This window comes from Dermacentor albipictus, unplaced genomic scaffold, assembly GCF_038994185.2.
Source record: "Dermacentor albipictus isolate Rhodes 1998 colony unplaced genomic scaffold, USDA_Dalb.pri_finalv2 scaffold_20, whole genome shotgun sequence".
NCBI classification, from domain to species: domain Eukaryota; kingdom Metazoa; phylum Arthropoda; class Arachnida; order Ixodida; family Ixodidae; genus Dermacentor; species Dermacentor albipictus.
Window position 1 is genome coordinate 484,459 of NW_027225574.1, and position 22,883 is coordinate 507,341.

Here is a 22,883-nt window from a genome sequence, read left to right on the forward strand (position 1 = left end):
AACGGTTAAAGAAAAACCACTGCTTTGCACTTTGCTAAAAATACGTAAAGAGCGTAAACTTTTATTTCAAATCAACAAGATTTGAGTCCGGCGTCTTTTTAGTGGGCCTGGGCACCCGCCGTGGACGCGGTTCCGAGACCTTGTCTCGAAGCGGCTTCCTCGGCTCGCTGGACGGTCCAGAGTTGTGCTGTCAGGTCAGAGCTGAGCAGTGCGGTCATCCAGCGTGACCCGAGGCTGGCGGTGGAAGAAAGCCAAGTGATATTTTAGTGAAGAAAAGCCGTGCACTAACCATATGGAGTCATGAATCCTAACACCTTCCTTCCCAACGTTGTCACCAGGACGAAGAGAAGACGATATCTTAGATGTTGTCCAAAGTTGGGGTCTTCAGGGTAGCGTATCCCAATCGCTGCCAACCACTTGTTGCGTTCTCCAGGGTAGCGTACACCAACGCTGCCGAGCACTTGTTGCGACGCCTGTTTATCAAAGCTCGTCCAACGTTACTGTTGGGTAGCGTGGCGTTGTCGGCGGGCTGCAGGCGTCCGGTAGACCATGGCGATCAGGCAGGGACAAGTTGATTTGTTGTGCAAAACATGCACGGTTTATTCAATGGTTGGTGAAAGATGAGAAGAGAATGAAGTGAAAAAGTGCATTGCGGGGCCCTTTAAATAGGCCAACTAAAGTCGTAAGCGGGATCTTGCTCACGTCAACGTTACGTGATATGCACTGAGTTCCACGGTGCTTGGCGGTGGCACCCACTCACCCGGCGACCTTTCACGAGTCCGTCTCCCCAGGGGAAACCCCAAGAGTCTTGATCGGGGATAGGCGGCGAATCCCTTTTCTTTCGGGCGTCGTTAGTTCGCGGAAAGGGCGTCTGGTTGTGGATAAGCGGCTGATCCATTGTTCTAGTTGACGTCTTCACGAGCGTGCCTCCCTGGCGGCAGTCCGCGGGTCCTGGGAATCGTAGACAGCTGATCCCTTCTCTTTCGCGCGTTGCTGATTCGCGGAAAGGGCGTCTGGTTGTGGATAGGCGGCTGATCCATTGTCCCAGCTGACGTTGTAAGTCCTCGTCATGGCTTGTTCCTTTCTTCTAGGTGACGTTGGTTTGCGGAAGTTCTCCTGCAGAGCTTGACAGTTTGAGGAAAGGGTCCCCCTAAAGCCGCACACACACAAAGGTGCCTGTAAGCACTGCGGCGTGCCAGCCAGACCAGCAACCCCTCGAGACAACAATGGCCAATTAGGAATCCATCCTTCGTTTCGATGAGGCATGGTGGCAGAGCATCCTCTTTGCCCGGGGTGTTACACGCCAACCGTAACAGCATCTCCGGCGGGGGAGGAAAATCCCGCCGCGTAGGGGCCAGCAGCCAGTCGGGCGCAGTCTCATAAGCCCGAATCTCGAACTGGTGCCCGTCGAGCTCAAAGCTGCCGAGTCGGCGGTACCGTCCTGCATTCAGAGAGTGAGGGGTACTCACAATGATGATGTTTTGCGGCATATTTAGGCAGACAATGTCTTCCATGGTGTCTTGCGGAGATAGGCTTGCTGCCCTGTATAGGGCCGAAGCGAGGCTGACGACCCCGACTGATGCAACGTTCAAGCCACCGCGTGGCCTGATAACAACTTTGCGGGGATCGCGTGGAAGGGAGGGCATCTTCCCTGCCTTTAAGACTTGCTGCTTGTGTGAGCGCGGGCTTCGCTGCGCCTTGTTCATGCCTCCAACACCGGCTTGGGAGGCTGATGCAATGTTAGGGTTTGGGTGCTTGCCCCCAGGTTCACCGATAATGCGCTTGGAAAGGCGTATATCGCATCTATTAGAAAAAGACCTGCCCTTAGCTAGGTCTTGAAGCTATAACTACCATTATGTCCTCTCCGTGTTATGGTTGCACGGTAAAAAGCGCCTATTCTTCTCACGGTTTTTTTCTGTGATAATTACGGCACTACGCCTGTACTCATCTAAAATGGCAAGATTCCATTTGTCAAGCCACCCGCATGCGCAATGTCTACAGACATAGAAAGAACAGACGAGCAGAAGCGCGAGCGTGCAATACCTGTAGCAAAAATCGTGGAGGTGCACACATCGCGCATGCGCTAGCATTGTGTCCTCTACGTCTGCCGAGCAGTTACAATTTGGTGAGCGCTATACGTTCTGAGTTTCATAGTGTTTTGAGAGTGGCGCCTACCTAAGGTACCTTGGCACTGGTGAAGTTTGTAGTACGATGCGCGTGCTCGCCGAACTGTGCATTGTTGTTGCGTGCCTCGATGGCAGTGAGTGAGGTGTTTTCTGACAGCCATACTATGTTAATGATGTCAAGTTTTTTTTCTTTCTAAGTTGTGTTAAACTGCACCAACACGTGAGTTCGCTGCCGTTTATTCGCTTCACGTACATACCCCCGTGTGGAGGTCGTAGCATGCATCCATGATTTCTTGTCATTCATGTCGCGCGGGGCACATCATGATAACTTGTCAGTTTTAGGCAGACACACTTATTGGGATATGCTCATCATATCGAGAACGAGAGTTGTTATTCCAACTATAAATACCTTACACTTCTGATTCCTGCTCTCGCGGAATTATGGCTTATGCTGCCTTGACGTCGTCATATTCTTCGCATTCACAGAAACAATGTTCACGAAAGTAGTTGTTTAGTATTGAACATGTCCTGGTTGAAAAGGACAACAGAAATTCATGTGGCAACTACAGAAATTTCTGTCACGGCTACAGAAATTTCTGTTGTACGACAGAAGTTCCTGACGTTTCTGTAGTTGCGAGAGACATTTCTGACGTTACGACAGAAATTCTGATGCCACAGCAGAAACATTCTGTCGCGAAGACAAAGAGTTATGAAGTCGCAACAGAAACGTTCTGTCGCGACAACAAGAGTTCTGAAGTCGTCACAAGAGCTTTCTATATTGACACCGATTCTGACGTTAGGACAGAAATTCTGTCGTTGCAACAGAAAGATTCTGTCGCGACGACGAACAGTTCGGAAGTCGCAACAGAAACGTTCTGTCGCGACAACAAGAGTTCTGAAGTCGCAACAAGTGCTTTCCATCGTAACAGCGACTCTGACGTTACGACAGCAATTCTGACGTCGCAATAGAAACGTTCGGTCGCGACGGTCAAGAGTTCTGAAGTCGCAACAGAAGTCGCACCAACAACTTTCTATCGCAACAGCGATTCTGACGTCGCAACAGGGACTCTCTGTCGGGACTACACATTTGCTGTTGTGGCGTTAGAAATGTGCCACTTTCTGTCGCAGCGACATAAGTTCTGACGCCGCGAAAGAAACGCTTTCCTTCGCGAAACTTTAAAATGGTACGTTAGTTTCACATTGGGAGGTCGCGGGATTGAATCCCGGCCGCGGCGGCCGCATTTCGAAGGGGGCGAAATGGGAAAACAATTTTTAATTATGGGGTTTTACGTGCCAAAACCACTTTCTGATTATGAGGCACGCCGTATAGTGGAGGACTCCGGAAATTTCGACCACTTGGGGTTCTCTAACGTGCACCTAAATCTAAGCACACGGGTGTTTTCGCATTTCGCCCCCATGAAATGGGAAAACACCCGTGTACTTGGATTTAGGCGCACGTTAAAGAAGCCCAGGTGGTTGAAATTTCTGGAGTCCTCCTCTACGGCGTGCCTCATAATCAGAAAGTGGTTTTGGCATGCTAAACCCCATAATTAAAAAAGAGTTTTGCATTGGTGGTTTACACTGTACTTTTCTCTTGCGTGGTATTCAATCGTGATTCTGTGAAGCCGGTAATGCTGATAGCACCGACACCGGTATTAAGGTCGACATGGCCAACTTATATAATTGTGCCGTGACGACGAGGCACCACCAACGCCCTACCGGCTTCCTCAAAATCGGCCGCTGATTTACTTTTATATTTTTCTTTTCTGTACTAACAAAGATGTCTCTCTAAATTTTTAATTAAATATTGACCAAGAACTACAGAACTTTCGACTACAGGACGTCACACTACAGACAACAGAACTACAGACAACAGAACGACAGAAACAAGGTCCCAAAATACGACCGACTGAAATTTCCTGTTATGTTTTTCAAGTGGGGCATGATCGATTGGTGGGTATAATGCTAACGCTATTGAACTTCCTTGCACCTGAAGGGAACTTGCAATTTTCCTCATCTTGTCCGAAATTCCACCTTCACTGTAACAACGGGAGGTAAACTATACTTCCCTCACTGCAGCTTAATGAAGAGTTCAGTGGAACAATGTTTATCACCAAGGAGACCAGTGTATTTTTCGCAGCATCAGCTGTCTGTCTTTTATCAATTAGGCGTGGTACCTTTATTGCGCATTGTTCCTTTTCATTGGTCGAGCTCACTATGCAAGAACTGAAATTTTACCATATTTCAGCCCATTTCATAAATTCAATAGCTTTTCCTTCCAAATTTCTTTTTCATTTGGTTTATCCCCTTAGAGAACGCTCCTTGGGATGAACCCAGGTCATAAAAGATAAGTCAATGGCAACATAACCAGCTCACAACAAGGTGCGAGACCATAAGCATCGGATCATAGAAGCCGACTGGGACACTTTGGTATATATTTTTTTTCCTAAAGCATCTTTCTTGGAGAGCCAAAACTAAAGAGTATTTTGGCTAATGAAAGCGCACTGCCCAAAGATTTTCATCTCCAGAATTTATACTCTTGCGTTTGTTTGCAGTCTCTGGTGAAGTCTCCAGCGCGGACTTCACCAACAATAAAATTCAGCCTCAAATGCATTTTTTACAGCGAAGTTCTATACCTCTACCATCCAAAAGGAAATTTTCGTGTCGTTAAGCGAAAAACACCACATACATGGGCCGATCTCGAAGATAGTGCAACGCCGGGCCGACCCGCGGCGGAGGTGAAGCAGGCGTTAAGCACTCCCCATACGTGGGCCAATCCCGAAGCCTTAGTGCAATGCCGGGCCGGCCTGCGGCGGAGGTGCAGCAGGCGTTAAGCACTCCCCATACGTGGCCCAATCCCGACGATAGTGCAATGCCGGGCCGACCCACGGCGGAGGTGAAGCAGGCGTTAAGCATGTGCCAATCCGTGGGCCAATCGTGGGCCAATACGTGGGCCAATCCCGAAGATAGTGCAATGCCGGGCCGGCCGGCGACGGAGGTGAAGCGAGCGTTAAGCACTCCCCATACGTGGGCCGATCCCGAAGATAGTGCAATGCCGTGCCGGCCTGCGGTGGAGGTGAAGCAGCCGTTAAGCACTCCCCATACGTGGGCTGATACCGAATATAATGCAATGCTGGGCCGACACCCGGCAGAAGTGAAGCAGGCCTTAAGCACTCCCCATACGTGGGCTGATCCTAAAGATGGTGCAATGGCGGGTCGACTTACGCGCGGCGGAGGTACAGTTCGCCATTAAGGGACCCACATACACAGCTTCGCTGGTCATGTTTCTTCACAGAGTGGAAGGGCGCTGAGCTTTTTTTTTCTTCAACACTGCCAGCAAATTAGTTTTGTCCAATAAACCAATTACTTTTTAGCTTCTCATTTATTAACCATAGTAGTTTATTTATTCGTTCATATGCGCATTTTCTTACAGTGTAGGAACGAGGCGGCAGCATCATGCAGCTACCAGTGGTCGACGAAAGAGTACACGGCCTGCCAGGGCCTTTGACTGGAGCCATGCATCTGACCGGCGGGGCCGACAGGACGTGACTATGATAATGGCGATAGTGTTACTGGTTGTGGGGGTGGCTATGTTGATTTAATTATTTTTTACTTTATACATTAGTGCGAGCACTAGGTCCCAACGGGAAGGGCGAAACAAGAAAGAAGTCTGAAATATCATAATAGTACATCACTACAAAAAAAGAGAAAGAACACAGTCACGTTATAAAATAACAATTATATTGTCAGTGAGGTCATTCCAACTCACTAGTGGGAAGAAAGAAAGCGCGTGTTCTGGCGAAAGCTGGTGTCAATTCATGTGAGCTGTAGTGCCGTGTTTGTCTAGCTGTCAGCTATTATAGATAGAAAGAAGGGTCTAATGACACTTTTATAGTTAGAAGACGGAAAACAATGTTCAGCTTAAATTTAGTTCTGCGATTCTGAAGCAAGCCTATTCCATAATTTCTCTTCATTTCAGTGGGTGATCGCAACTCCAAATATTTATTTTAAAAAAAGACACTGTGGCTTAACACGGTCGACCTCCTTGCATTTATTCATCTTTCTCCGAGAAGCTTAAGTCACGTGTTCCTCAAATTCACGCCCCTCTCCCCTCTGGCTCTTTATAAATAAAAACGCCGTGAAAATTCTAATTGTAACCGGTCCATGAAATCCGCAAAGTAAGCTCAATAAACTGTTGTACGTTAAATTTATCAGTTTCTTTAGTGAGTTAGTTGACTGATGAGGTTTAACGTCCTGAAGCGTAGCGTGCATAAATGCATGCTCCGGATTAGTTGTTACTGCCTGGGGCTCTTTAACGTGCAGCTTAATCTGAGTACAAGAAGATTTTTTGCCTTGAGCCCCCATCTAAACTGCGCGACCATCGCAGTCGGGTATCGAACCAGTGACCTCGTGCTCAACTGCAAAAGGTCATGATCACTGGGTCAGTGAAGCGGGATAAAAAAACGACATCAAAAAATAAAAACAAGAGTGACTCGTCACTTGGCGACTGGGCACGAGCCCATGCAAGAGCACGCGCACAGCGCATAGCTCTTGCACCTTCGCAAGCCTGCAGCATCTTCAGTGATTGATGGAAATTGACGATCGCGAATTGATTTATTTATCCGTTTGGCAACAGTTCGTTGAAGGACTGCCTGGCTGATGTGGTAATTCGAATAAACGACTGCGGGAAGTAACCAAAACATTGCTGCCCTATCACTAACAATGCTTTGATGACATGTTTTTAGGGCCGGTGACCAACTCCATTTGAATCTCGCCGCGTCCTTTTCAAGTTTCTCATACTTTACTCGGCGCTTCATTTACCACGGTAATTCGTCCGCTTGTGGGGCGCTATTTCGATAACTCTGGCACCCTACGTCAGTGGTTGGCTTGCGTGTAGGCCCTTGCGGATGGCTAACGCGATGACCAGCTCTTCGGCTTCCGCAATCGTGCAGGGGTGGGTCGATGCCGCGGAGGTAACATGGCCTCGGTGGTCGCATGCCACTGCAACTTCGCCCTTGTTGTTCTTCCCATACATGGCGGCGTCCGTAAAACGGGCGTGCGTGATATCATGCGTGATGTCGCCTTGACAGTGGTTTTGAGGAGTGTAAGGGTCTCCTCAAAACCAGTGTCAAGGCGATATCATGCATGATCTCCCACGTAACATCCAAGAACAGAGGCATGAAGGAAAGGGTCACCCTCCGACTGGTCAGTAGCCTGGTGGTGAGCAGAATCACATACAGCCTGCCTTACTACCACCTCACACAGTCCGAGACAAAGCAGGCCGACACACTTTTGAGGATGGCTTTGAAGACCGCTCTCCGCCTGCCGATGAGTACATCGACTGAAAAATTATTGGCGCTAGGGTTGCACAACACCCTCAGCGAACTGACAGAAGCCCATTACGTCTCGCAACAACATGTGCTTGCGCGGACTCGCACGGGCCGGCAAGTCCTACAAACCTTGGTGTTCCCAGCAATAACAACACGAACCCAAGAAACCTGCTTGATACCTCGTCACGTCCAGGACAGGTTCCACGTTTCCCCGATACCACGCAACATGGACCCTAACCTACACTCCGGCAGGAGGAGAGTAAGGGCACAGTACATGGAGAAAGCGTTCAGATATAATACAACGGCCCGTTTTACGGACGCCGCCATGTATGGGAAGAACAACAAGGGCGCAGTTGCAGTGGCATGCGACCACCGAGGCCATGTTACCTCCACGGCATCGACCTGCCCCTGCACGATTACGGAAGCCGAAGAGCTGGCCATCGCGTTAGCCATCCGCGAGGGCCTACACGCAAACCAACCACTGACGACCCTCACGGATTCCCAGCAGGCCTGCCGCAACTTCCTACAGTGTAGAATTGGAAGACCTGCTGCACAAGTCCTAGCCGGAATACTCAAGGACTCTGAGGACTTCACCACCCAAACCATCATCTGGATACAGGGCCACACTGGCATCACGGGCAACCTGCAAGCTGGCAGAGCAGCTCGAGGATTCATACATAACCGAGCACTCATCACGCCGGCTGCAGAAGACCTGGACCCTATCGACCTCGAGTATTCAGCCATCGTGAACTACCACAGAGGGCGTCGCTTGCGATATCCACCACCGCATCGAAACCTAAAGACAGAAGATGCCGCTGCCTGGCGTAGGCTCCAGACAGGCACTTTCACGAACCTACACATATTACATCGGATACACCCCACAGCCTACAGGGACGAATGCCCATGGTGTGGGGCCACACCAACCCTATACCACATTACGTGGGAGTGCACACTACACAACTTAGAACACCCAGACACGAACAACACGAGGGAACAATGGGAGGCACTGCTGTCCAGCTCGGCCCTCGACGACCAGCTCAAGCTAAAAAGAGAGCTGAGAAGATGGCAAGAGCCAGCGGAGCCCTGGACTAAGGGCCCTGACCATTAGCGGTTTTTCTGAATATTCTTTTAATAAAGTTTATCTATCTATCTATCTATCTATCTATCTATCTATCTATCTATCTATCTATCTATCTATCTATCTATCTATCTATCTATCTATCTATCTATCTATCTATCTATCTATCTACGATCGGGAACATTTTGCCTTTATCATTCTGCAAAATAAAAGATAAACACATTTTTATCCCGAGTGCGAGTAGTAAATATATACATACGGCGCTGGGGATCTGCTACACTTCTGTACGTACATAATTTTGTGTGAGTCGGACAATAGAGTAGCACTTGCTCATGTTGCTTGTCACGCAGACATGCGGACCGCCGGGTGGCCTGACAGTGTGACAATTCTGTTCACTGGCTCTTATGCCCTTAGGAACACATCACGCTGTTCAAATCAGTAAATGGATACGGTGACTTGTCAAGCGGCCGAGATGGCCATTACGCGTCGCGTTGTAGCACGTATATAAGATATGATATAGTTAAAAAAATATATTTATCTTGCTAGCAACACCGCGGGAGCGTATGCGCGCGCGTTAGAGAACGGTTGCCTATTCCCTTAAATTGTCGTCTAAGAGTATGCGCAGTGACCGTTGAAAAGATGGACTCCCTGAGGTCAGCACCACACACGGAAGTGACTACAATGTCTTCGCAAGTCTTTCCAACGCGTGTCAGAAAGCTTGTGACCCCGACAAGAAATATGGGCGTTAAAGGGACACTAAAGGCAAGTACTAAGTCAAGCTAAAGTGATAGATTAGTGCTCGAGAACCTCTAAGCCGCCAATATCATCGCGAACATAGCCGTAATAATCGGGAAATCGAAGTCAATGCAGGACATGATTAGAGACTGCCGCGGAACATTCAAGCACTTACCTGATGACGAAAGCACTCCTGAGTTAAATTATGTCACTAGTACTCAACTACTCTTTGCGAAAACCATATTGTGTTTGTGTTATAAGATGAAATAAAATGCTACTTGGCCAGTTCTACTTCATGTTTAGAAAAAAGAGCACGTTGAAGTTTTCGTTGGCGCAACGACGTGGGTGGTCGAAAGGTTTCGTGACGAAGGCCGCCGGCGAATGGGAAAGAGCACTTCATATGAAGAAAAACTTTGTGAATTCAACCTCAGTTTCTTTTCCACGATAGCCCGATATGTGTTGTCCCGAGCTCTCGCAACAGAGTGCAGAAAAAGCGCGAATGACCATGGGGATGGTGACTAGTGAATGATGACAACGTTGGGCTGGCTGCCTCTGTACCGGTGCCGGAAAACGTCAACGGTTCAGATTGATCTGCCTTGTATCTTTAAAATGAACGCTTCGCGCGTAGCGTTTGGTGGAGGTGCTGGGTACTTCCCATGGCCTACGACGGAGCCGTCAGCACAAAACCTTCGTAGAAGCCGCCGCCTTGCCGGAATTTTGCCGCCGCCCACCATCAGCAAAATGCTCCCACTACTGCAGTGGCAGGACCAGCACTGATCCAGCAGTACCAATAGGCACGTACTTCCTCGGCGAAGGCAGATGTCGACGAGTGGCTGACCCATAATGAAAGGGTAAACTTATAAAACCATTAGAACGCTGCCTCCCAACTTAGGAATGGTGTTTTCTTTTTGACCAACATGGTGCCGGTTTAATGTGACAACCAAGCGAACAAGCTAACGACATGTGCCAGCTTCTTTGACGAAATCAAGAACTGTTTTGGTGATTCGGACGTTAAGAAGGTACGAGCGCAATTAACGTTAGTTTAGAGTGCTCAAGGCCACGGAGAGAATTGTGCCACCTATATCGAGGAGATTTTGAAACTGTGGCACACCTTACACCCTAGAATGTCAGAGAAGGATAAGGTGGGGCGCCTTTTAAATGGAATCGTGGGAGGCGTGTACAACTTCCTCGTCGGAAAAGACAATCTGAACACTTTATCAGACGTGACAGGGCACTGCCGTATCCTTGAAACGTTGAAGGCTCGTCCAATGACACCGAAATTCGGACGGCTGGCTAATGTGATGACTGTGACCAGTGTTGTCACAAGCTCGCCAACAGATTTATCGTCCACCATACAGCAGACTGTCCGTGAGGAGCTCCTTAGACACGAATAAAAGCCCGTTATGCGGCGCCATATTACAGCTCCTACACTTTCCCAGACGCCGTTTGCACACACCCCTAGTCTCCTTGACAGCACTCGGTAAACGCTGCGGACTTTAGTAGCTAACCCACGCAACGTTCATTCACGAAGATCGGTCACTGCCTATTACTTGCAAAGAGAGAATCCTCGTTAGTTTCCCAGCACGGGCACGGCTGAACATTTTTGTCAGCATTCCAAAGTTGGCCCTCTGCCCATGTGCTACAGTTGTGGCAGACCAGGTCACGTAGCTAGGTACTGTAGACCGACGTCGAACATCGGCCTACGGGCAATGAACGCCGTCTACGTGGTCCAGAAGTCGTAAAATAGAGTTCCCTGGCCACTCCGTGGCCAGGGAACTCCATTTTTGGATTCCACCTCCGAGAAGAAAGGCCCCGTAACCGTTAAGCTGCTTCCGATCACACTCTGACAGCACCACCAGATTGCCGAACGCACTGATCACCATCTCCTTGGTGACGCATCTCGTCATCATCTCTACGGCGCCGCTTCACGTCACCCCCACTGGAAAACTAGCCAGCGCGGGAAATCTTTGTTGCTGACTGAAATACCTCCAACTTTTTTTATGTAGAAGAATAGGGTTCATGTGCGTATTGATGGTATCTCTCTACCATGAGTTTAGTCCACGCGGGAGCAACTGTTTCCGTCATGAGTGGGCTGTATAAATGTCTTCTGTCACGCAATCTCGTGTTTCGTTGGGACCAGAGCACAACTTTTCGTGGAGTGAGTGGTGACTCGTTATACCCTATTGGTGTTTGTAATGCAGATGTCTCCTTGGGTGGTCAAGTTTTTAAACACTCAGTTTACTGTTCTTCGTCGTTTCACCCACGATGTTATTCTCGGGATAGACTTTTCGCAACTGTACGGGGCCAATGTTGATTGCTAAACGGGCGAACTCAGTGTGGGCGGAAGTGTTTCCATGTGTGGTCTTGGAAGACTCGCCCTGTTAATAGCGTGTTTGGTGTGTCCGGAAATACAGTAGCACCCACTTGATCCGCGATGCGTGTTTCTGTTGTGTGTTCTTCTAGTCGCAACTCGTTCGGTGCTCCTGTAGATGTGAACCGTGTTCCTCATTGATGTGATATGTTCCTCATTACATGGTTTCGGTGCCTAATGGATGTACGGCTAGGTCTGTGGGCAATAAATTGTTGCGCTGAAGTGGCGTTGCTGCCTCAAGGCATCAAGCTTACCACGTTTCAAAACTCTCCGACACTCAAGGCAATGCTTTCAAAATTTCGGATACAGGAGAAGCCATACACCGGCGCTCTGTGTTCTTGAAGATCCTTTCCATGGTCGCTGAATCACTCAATGACCATAAGTACTTGCCGCACCTTGATGGCCCTGGATCCTTTCGAAACACTCCTTGATACTTTGCGCAGTACGACGTCCCGCCGTGGGTTCAGGCCTGCTTCTATAGAACTCGACATCGCATCAACGCAGGATCTGCCAAACCGATTCGACAAAGAACCTGTCGTGCGTCGCGCGCAGAGCGCAAGATAATCACCGATCAAGACCATGAAATGCTAAGCAAATGAGTCACTCCAGAATCGTGTAGCTCTTGTGTAGCTCCAGGGACATTCGTGAAAAAGAAAGACGACGCTGCGGGGTGATGCGCTGTTGACCACCACCGCCTAAACCCCATTACTAGAAAAATACTTGTACCCAATCCGGCTAATTGAAGCATGGTATTTGAGTTTAACGTCATGCCTTTCGGGCCGTAACGCACCCGCAGCGTTCGAAAGGTTCGTGGACGCTCCACTACGCGGCCTGAAATTAAAAGTTCGCATTTGTTACCCAGACGACGTTGTGAACTTCAGTCGAACATTTGGTGAGCATAACACGCTTCTGGAATTGGCGCTGAACTGCTTGGGGAAAGCCGGCCTTGTGCTCAACTTGAAGCAGTGCCATTTCGGTGAATGCATAACTTTTGTGCTGGGACATTTTGTCGATAAGGAAGGCGTACGACCATGGATGGATACAACTTTTTTCTACGTCCGGCAAGGTTTAACGCGACCCGGGCTCAGGTCTCCCTCGGGGGAACGTCAAGGACCTGCCTCAACGCCACCTCACGGGCTTGCTGGACTGCCCACTTCTGGATTCCGAGGTCTGAGCTGCACTCTGCACTCCCACAGCATGTGTTTGAGTGTTGCTCGTCCTTCCTGGCACAATTTGCACGTGTCGTCCTGATGCTTATCTGGGAAGATACGCTTCAGACGGAGTGGATTAGGGAAGGTGTCCGTCTGGAGGTGTCGCCAGGCGACGGCCTGCCTCCTGTTCAGTTTGGGACTCGGCGGTGGGTATATCCTTCTGGCGTTCAAATATGCACTGGTTATGTCGTTGCACATGGTGAGCCCGTCCCGTTCTGCTCGAGAAGCGTTCGCTATCGTGCGAGAGGCGTTGCCCTGTTCGGCGCGGTGGGTCGTCTCGCGCCGTCTGGTGCGCTGTCTTATTAAGGTTCGGGAGCACGTCGCCTTCCGTGGTGACGTGCGCGGGGAACCATATGATCCTCGAGCTCGCGGTTTTGGATCTGCCCGCTTTGGCCAGAATGGACAGGACTTCCTTGGAAATTCGACCTTTGGCGTAATTCTTTACTGCTCTTTGGGAGTCACTTATTATGACTTCGCGCATTCCTGTTCCATGAGGGCCAGCGCAATCACTACTTCCTCCGCTATTTCCGAGTGTTTGGTGCATACACTGCATGTGGTTCTGATTTTGGACTCTGCGTCTATGACTACAGTGGTGCATTTTTGGGCGTTCGGATGTTCGGCTGTGTGGACAAAGCGCGCGTTTCTCTCGCTGCTGAACGAATGGAGCAGAGCCTCGGCTCTTGCCTTTCTTCTACCTCGGTTGTAATCGGGGTGCACGTTTCTTGGGATGGTTGCCACCGTAATGGTGTCTCTGATTTTGCTGGGGATTTGCATTTTCTGGCCGTGCTGGTTGTGGTACGTTATGCCGAGCATGTTCATAATGTACCTTCCCGTCGTGGTGGCCGACAGGCGGTCGAGCTGCGAGATGTGTTGTGCTTCGGCTATTTCTTCTAGGGTGTTGTATATGCCCAGCTGAGCCAGGAGCTCGGTACTCGTTGATTCCGGGAGGCCCTGGGCTATCTTGTACGTTTTCTTTATGAGCGTGTTGATCTTGGCCTTTTCCGCGGCTATCTTGTACGTTTTTCTTATGAGCGTATTGATCTTGTTCTTTTCCGCGACGTACCAGTTGTGGTAGGCGGCTACGTAGGCGATGTGGCTGACAACGAATGAGTGGACCAGTCGAATGACGTTTTCTTCCTTCATGCCCGCGCGTCTATTGGTTATTCTCTTTGTGAGGCTCGTGGCGCTCGTGACTTTGCCTTCGATCTTCCCTACGGTTTCGCCGTTAGCTCCGTTAGCGTCAATGATCATTCCGAGGATTTTGATCGTGTTTACTTTGGGGATTGCGTTTCCGTTTTGGGTGTACAGGCCGATTTCTTCGTACTCCCGGGGTCCTGTGTAGCTCTTTGGTGGCATGCCTCTGTGCGTGGGCCGGTAAAGGAGTAGTTCGGACTTGCTCGGGGAGCATCTAAGGCCCGTTCCTTGGAGGTACTCTTCGACTTTGTGAATGGCCGTTGGTAGTGCGTGTTCAATTTGGCCGTCACTGCCGTGGTTCGCCCAAATCGTTATATCGTCTGTGTATATAGCGTGGTGGATTCCTTCGATTTCCCGTAGTTTGCTGGGGAGACCCAGCATGACTAAGTTGAAAAGGAGCGGAGATTTAACTGAGCCCTGGGGGGCACCTGCACTTCCCTGGGTTCGTTCTTCGGACTCGAGGTCGCCAACCGCCAGGGTGGCTTTGCGATCGTTCAGAAAGTCCCTCACGTAGTTGTAGGCCCTTTCCCCTACATTCAGATTAGACACTTGTCTAAGGATCGGCTCGTGAGCGACGTTGTCGAATGCTTTCTCCAGGGCTTGTCCTAGGATGACTCTGGTGTTACTTGTCTTGTCGTCAAAGATCTGGTTCATTAGTTGTAACATGACGTCCTGCGTGGACAGGCGGGATCGGAAGCCTATCATGGTGTGGGGCTAGCCTTCCGTCTCTTCTAGATGTCTGTTGATACGGTTCAGGAAGGTGTGTTCCAAGACCTTACCCACGCATGACGTGAGAGAGATTGGGCGTAGGTTCTCCAAACTCAACGGCTTTCCGTGCTTGGGTACGAGGATAGCCTTGGACCTCTTCCACTGCTCCGGAATGCGGCCTTCTCTCCAGCACTTGTTCATATAGACCGTGAGTCTGGTGACAGATTTGTCGTCCAGATGTTTTAGCGTTTTGTTGTTAACCCTGTCCGGTCCTGGGGCGGACTTGCCGTTGAGTCCTTGGAGTGCCGTTCTGATTTCCGCCTCACTGAAGTCTAGAGAAATCGGTGATAGAGAAATGTGCGGAATATAACCAACCCTTATATATAGCTTTCGTTGATTACGAGAAAGCGTTTGATTCTGTCGAAACCTCAGCAGTCATGGAGGCATTACGGAATCAGGGTGTGGACGAGCTGTATATAAAGATACTGAACGATATCTATAGCGGCTCCACAGCCACCGTAGTCCTCCATAAAGAAAGCAACAAAATCCCAATAAGGAAAGGCGTCAGGCAGGGAAATACGATCTCCCCAATGCTATTCACAGCGTGTTTACAGGAGGTATTCAGAGACCTGGATTGGGAAGAATTGGGGATAAAAGTTAATGGAGAATACCTTAGTAATTTGCGATTCGCTGATGATATTGCCTTGCTTAGTAACTCAGGGGACCAAATGCAATGCATGCTCACTGACCTGGAGAGGCAAAACAGAAGGGTGGGTCTAAAAATTAATCTGCAGAACACTAAAGTAATGTTTAACAGTCTCGGAAGAGAATAGCAGTTTACAATAGGTAGCGAGGCACTGGATGTGGTAAGGGAATACATCTACTTAGGGTAGATAGTGACGGCAGATCCGGATCATGAGACGGAAATAAGCAGAAGAATAAGAATGGGCTGGGGTGCGTTTGGCAGGCATTCTCAGATCATGAACAGCAGGTTGCCAATATCCCTCAAGAGAAAAGTGTATAATAGCTGTGTCTTACCAGTACTCACCTACGGGGCAGAAACCTGGAGGCTTACGAAAAGGGTTCTACTTAAATTGAGGACGGCGCAACGAGCTATGGAAAGAAGAATGATAGGTGTAACGTTAAGGGATAAGAAAAGAGCAGATTGGGTGAGGGAACAAACACGAGTTAATGACCTCTTAGTTGAAATCAAGAAAAAGAAATGAGCATGGGCAGGACATTTAATGAGGAGGGAAGAAAACCGATGGTCATTAAGGGTTACGGACTGGATTTCAAGGCAAGGGAAGCGTAGCAGGGGGCGGCAGAAAGTTAGATGGGCGGATGAGATTAAGAAGTTTGCAGGGACGACATGGCCACAATTACTACATGACCGGGGTTTTTGGAGAAGTGTGGGAGAGGACTTTGCCCTGCAGTGGGCGTAACCAGGCTGATTATGATGCTGCTGCTGCTGCTGCTGCTGCTGCTGCTGCTGCTGCTGCTGCTGCTGCTGCTGCTGCTGCTGCTGCTGCTGCTGCTGATGATGATGATGATGATGATGATGAAGTCATCATCTAACTTGGGACTAGGACTGCCAATGTACCGGCCGTGCTCGACCATCGGTCATTGCGGGAGGTACTTGTCGCAGAATTTCATGACGATTAGCTTCTCGCTCGCCGCCCCTTTTTCTTCGTGCAGAAGTCTCTGCATGTCGGCTCTTTGCTTAGATTTGCTTTGGGTTTCGCCCAGCAGGTGCCTCAGCAGTCGCCACGTACTTCCGTTGTGGAGTCGGCCATCCGCGGCGTTGCAGACTTCGTCCCACTGTTGCTTGCTCAAGGTTTTGCAGTGCTCTTCGATTTGTTCGTGTTTTTCGGCTATTTTTTCCTCAGCTTTCGATTGAGCCGCTGGCCTTGCCATCGGGTTTGTATGGATTTCTTGGCATCCCAGAGGTGGGCGAAGCGACTGTCCAACTTCTCCGTGAGGAATTCGGGAGTGATGGTTTGCGTTGCCTCGCCGACATCCCTGGTCAGGTCCGCGATCCATCTGTCAATGTCACCGATCGGCTCGTCGTCTAGCCTGATATGCCGGTGTTTGCGGAACTGGTCCCAGTCTGTCCATATATAGCTTTTGACCGGGAGGGTGGTTCCCGCTCGGGGGATCGTGATCTCAATGATCATGTGGTCGCTTCCTAGGTCTTCTAGGGTGTTTCTCCAGGTAGTCCTCTCGATATTTTTGATCATTGTTAAGTCCGGTGTGGTATCTCTTGCAACCGAATTGCCCATACGCGTTGGGCGCTGGAATGCGTGATGAGCGTGTATTCCAAGTCTTGCGAGTCCTGCCATAACTGTTTGCCCTTGGTTGTGGTGTGGCCGTATCCCCAGGTATGGCACGGCGTGTTGAAGTCCCCACCCACTATTAGCGGGTTCACTCCGGCGAGCAGCTCGGCCGCCTTTTTGAGCAGGGAGAGAAAACGCTGCCGTCTTTTGGATGGGTTACTGTATGTGCTCAGTATAAAGATGCTATTCTTTTGCGTTCTGTTAGGAATCATTTCTATCATGATATGCTCTGCCTGCGCGCCTTTATTCTCATGTTCTATGGGTACTAGGCCCTTTCTGGTTAGTGTGGCGATGCCCCTATCGTTTTGGAATTTAGCGATGAGGACGCGGTAGCCCGGGATGTTGGCCGACGAGCCCATGGTTTCTTGTAGCATTATCACATCTGGTTTGGGTTTGATGTTTCTTACGTATTGTTGTAGGACAGGTTTTTTCCCTGCTAGACCTCTGCAGTTCCACTACCAAACCAATAGCTCTTTATCGTGTCTGGCCATAATGGAATCTTGAATAAGGAGCTGTTGAGAAACTGGAGCGGTGCATGGGGGGCGGTTCCACCATGGGAACGCCTGAGATTACGGGATTTATATTATGAGTTCCCACGTTCGGCTGTCGTGATTGCAACAGGGACGGTGCCCACATCGCACATTCTTCGAGCTTGACCACCCTGGTTGTGAGGCCGGATATGGCGGAAGACAGATTACCGATTGCACTTTGTAGTTCGGTAAGCATTGCTTTTATTTCCGATCTCGCCTGTTCGGCACGGCTGGTGTCTTGGCTTTGTACGGCTCGCTTTCTCGCGGGTTACATTGCTTTGTCCTGTTCCTCGCCATTGCTGCTCAGAGCAGGAGTGCTGACGGGAGTGGGTCTAGGGGGTATCGCGGGAGGCGCGACCTTTCTCAGTTCGCGTACCCCTTGGGTTAGCTGTTGTACTAGGCTCCTGAGCATGGCATTCTCACGTTTTATTTCTGCAATAATCTCATTGTCTATGTTCTTTGTGACTTGCGGTTCTGAGGCAGTTACTCCGTAGTTCCCGCGCCTTGGCGCACCCTTGACCGCGTCTGTCCAGCTCATCTTTTCTGGGAGGGCCTGGATGGATCTGGACCTGGCTCGGCCCGCTCCCGGGGTGGGACTGCAAGCTCTGCTCCTTGATCGGCTGTGCTGGCGGGATCGAGGGGTATCGGTAGCCGACGTCGATCTGGACCAGGCCCGGCTTCTGGATCTCGATCTTGGCTTTTGCAGGGCGGGGGCTTGCTCTCCTCCGGATTCCTTGACCGCTTCGAGTTCTGCTTCCGCTTCGGCTCCTTTCCCTTCCCATCTTCGTTTCTTGACTATATACGGCGTCTTGAACTTTGCTCGGCAGGATTTGTCTGCCGTGGGGTGTTTCCCTCCGCATAGGCGACAGTTTGGGGTGCACTGGTGATATGGGTCTGGGTTCTTGGTACCGCAGCCCCTGCAGGTCTTGTCCTGGGAATTTGGGCAGACGTCCATACGGTGCCCCAGTTTACAGTATGGGTGACAGACGTTCACCTGCTTCCTGTATAGCGAACGGCGAAGCAGAGTGCCTCCGTACCTGACGAAAGTGGGCACCTTTAGGCCTTCGAAGGTGATGATGACTGTGGTCGTGTTGCTAAGACGCTTGGCTGCTAGGGCTGTTGGGTTCCTGTCGTTGACGATCTTGGAGTTGATGGTCCTGGAGTCTTCTTGTATTGGTGGTCGCCGATCCTGATGACCTCGAGCTTCTTGTATTTTTCTGCGTTGGTGCTGCTGGGTGTGCTGATAACGACGATGTTTTGATTAGTGTTGGGGCAGACGGTATCTTCGCCGGCGTCTTGATCGGACACCCCTGTAGCCCAGTATATGGCTGACGCAATCCTAACTGCGCCGATCGTTGCGGGGTTGAGGCCGCCCTGGGGTCTAACGACGATCTTGATGTCATTCCTCGGGAGGGCCGGCATTCTGCTGGCCTTGAGTACTTGTTGTGTTACGTTCCGCGGTCGTCGCGGTGGTTGTCGACCGTCTCCCTCGCTGGTGCTAACTCCGTTCTTAGGTCTAACCTGCGATGCGCTGGGGCTTGCCGAAGTTTTGGAGCCGATCATGCACCAGCCGGCATCTCCACCGAATTCTTCGGGAGAAATTTCCTCTCCTTCGACCTGGACCTCCATGCTCAGCGAAAAATTTATTCGTAGGGCTTGGGCATTGTTAGGCCTGGCGGGCGGTAGCTCGCCTAGGCTTGCCTCCAGGCGGGCGTAGCGCTTTAACGCGGCATCGGCGTTGCTCGCGCGGAAATGCTTTCTAAAGTAGCGAAAAATCGTTTCCCACCTTGAAACTTGATACCAGCACGCTCCTGGCAGCTTGCTGCATTCGAAAATAGCTGAGATAGAAAAATAGCGTTCTGGCTCACAGTTGGAAGAAGACGCCGTTCGAAACGGCTGCACTCACATCAGGCTACGCATGTTTGGTTTTTCGAGTGGACCACCTTCTGAGACCGGCCCGAAGCGATCACCACCATTTCCAAGAAGTGGTCCGGCGCCTGTGGAGACCAGCTGCAGGTCAGTCGGACCATATTTCGGCGTTTTACGGCCGATTTTCCACCTTCAGAACGTGGCGAGCTGCTAACCCTAACTTTATAGTTAAGGGAGCAGCGCCGGCGCCGGCGGGCGAGCGCGCACTCGAGCATGGCGGCCTTAAGAACTCCGGCTGCGACATCGAACCTGCGACTTATTACAGCGTCGCGACTTGAAGAACAGATGGATTTCACTGCTTCTCAGGGGGGTGGTGCAACACTGCACCACGAATGCAATAAGGCAGCTACGATCAACAACAACATGCAAGCCGCTACCGTGGTCGACGAAACGACAGCAGAAGCCGGATGGGAGCGCGTTCTTTCCCTGAAGGAAAAGAAAAATCTCGCTCAGGAGCGACGCTCCGCGTAAGCAAGCGCACTGCCATCAGGTCCGATTACCAACTCATCCAAACCCATAGCACATCGCGGGCGCCCACGACTCAAGCGTCTTCCGCCGCTACCGAAGAGTGACCTGAAGGTGGTCATCAGATTACACCAAGGGCTACCACTCAAGAATGATACCAGTCAGGCACTGGCAAGAGCCGTCATGGAGGCATGCCAGGACAGAACCACCGACAACAATTTTATTCTAAGGATCAAGTCAGGTTCCAACATTGCAGTGATATCCACCCCTAATCGGGATACGGCCAAGGTCATGCAAGCCATTAAATCCTTGAACGTCAACGGCCGACAACACGCGGTCAATGCTTACGTTAAGGCAGGAGAAGATACGACGCGGGAGTAATCCACGGCATAGAAGCACACACCCCTTCTGACCCCTTCTGACGTGCTGCGATCGAACCTTCGTATTCGAACGCAGGAACTGGAGTTGATCTACGCAAGAATGATGGGCGACTCACAAAGTGATTTGCTCACCTTCTACGGCAGCCGAGTTCCAAGGTGTGTTTATTACTTCGGGGGGGGGGGGGGGAATAAACTCTGCACACCCTACCGAAATGCGGTACAATTCTGCCGTATCTGTGGCACCGTGGGACACCACACCGACGTATGTCCACAGCCCGACGTACAGGTGTGCAGCTCGTGCGGGATGCGGGAGCCTGCCGATGGACACACGTGCACCCCCAAATGCGCCATTTGTGGGAGTGATCATCCAACGGGTGACCGCAGATGTCCCAAAAGACTAAAGCCAGTCAGGCAGACATCATGACCACGGCCAAAGAAACCAACGAAGGCCCAGCTACGGTGGTTCGCCACCTAAGACGAGGACTCCGAGCTGGAGTTCCTTCCGGCGATGGATCGTCGCAGCCGCTCCAGAACCCGCTCGCCGTCGCGGAGCCGATCTTGTTCCGGGGTAGCCGGGGCCAGAGAAGACGGTCGGCATCCTGACCCAAGGTGTCTCAGCAGCAACATCAGACAAAAAAGAAGCAGGCCCCAAGAAGCAAGTCACCAGGGACCATACTGGCATGCGCACCCCTCAAAATAATCAGGTGAGCTGGGCGCAAGTCGCATCTCCCGCCACCAATGCAGAATACACCTACACCAATCACACAAAACCTAGAGTACAAGAAAATAGTGGAAGAAAACAAAATACTTCGAAACAATTTAGCCGAGCTACGAGCCGAGTTTGAAGCTTTTAAGCGCATGGCAAACAACAGCACATCACAGCAACCCATACAAATTGCGGACCACGCTTCCAAATCACCACCGCAGACATCACTGCAACAAAGTACCGCCTCCAGCGCTCAATCGGTAACGCTGGAACAGTTTGCACAAAACATGCAACTATTGTTCGCAGAGCTACACAAACTCAAGCGAATGGTAGAGGATGTGCAAACAAAAGCCGCAGACGTCCCCCGAAAGATGGTCAGTCAAAGTCCGGGAGCTCCCACCAGGACACCGAAAGCTATAGAGCACACTGATAGTGACAGTAATATCCATGGATAATATGGCAAACAACACAAAGACCGGACACATTGAAATCTAGCAATGGAATTGCTGACGCTACGCACTAAATTGGCTAATTTCACGCACTACATAGAATCGGTGCCAATCCCTCCCGACGTTATCTGTATTCAGGAAATAGGGAAACAAAATCAAAAGCTCAAAGGATACGAGCTTTATGCTCACCCGGATTACCCTCAAGTAGCCACCTTTGCCAAGAAGGATGTCGCGATTAGCGTAAATTATTTTTTGGGGTCACCTATTAAGCGCCAGATAATCACGATTTCGCCGCAAAAAAGGAGCAAACCTAAAACAAATATTGTCAAAGTTTATAGTTCTCCCAGAGAAAAACAGGCGGATTTCTAAAACGTGGTGGCCACCACGGTGCGACTCCCTCCAGGTACCCAGGTAGCACACAAAGTCTTGAAAACGTCCTATAAAGGGATTCAACGTCTGAAACGGATTTTTGACCAATATCGACGCATCAAAGACGTTCCAAACAAGATAGCCTAAAAACGAGGGGTGAATACGGTTTGATAACGTTCGAAGCCGGTTTGATAACGTTCGAAGCTTAAAAACGAGGGGTGAATACGTTTTGAAAACGACTTCACATGACTCGCTCTATCTCTTTAGTTATCAAGCGTACCGGGTACATTTTCGACAGCGCCGTTTTTGGCGGGAGAATTCCTCGCTTGTCAAACAGCACTCGTCGTGTCAATTGCTCCTCTATTCGACCTACATTAGAATGAGTGCGGTAAGAAAAAGAAATTCTTTTGTGGTGTTAACCTAACGTCAGAAGAGACGAAGGATTGTAAATGAAGTTGGCGTCCCAACAGGAAGTGTTTTGGGCCACGAGGAAGTGGAGCATGAGTACAGAAACATCGAAGCCGCCCCCACAGCAATGGTAGTCGGCCGAGCCTTCAGCAGGAAGAAAGATCTGTATGACTACCCGGTTCCTTCCAGTGTGTTTGGCATATCAAAGGTGTCATCACTAAACGGGACAATGAACTCCTGTAAAATGAGCAGCGTCGCATGCAAATGCTTCAAAATTCTCGCTGGACAAGGCAGCTTTGCCGTGTTTCCTCTTATTCACAATGCAGGGATGTGAATACCTTACCGCTGAACTATTTTTTTTTTTACTGCTGAGGCACGAGGGCTGCACAGTTTTCATGCGTACAAAGCTAACATTTTGTGCCCAATCGTTTGAATAGTGAAAACTGCGGTTTGGTTATAAACAGTAGCTTCATTTTATTTCCTCCTTGTGTAATATAAAGAAGAGAACGCAGTGAACGTTTTCACTATTCTGGCATGTACAAGTTCACAATGCTTTGCATA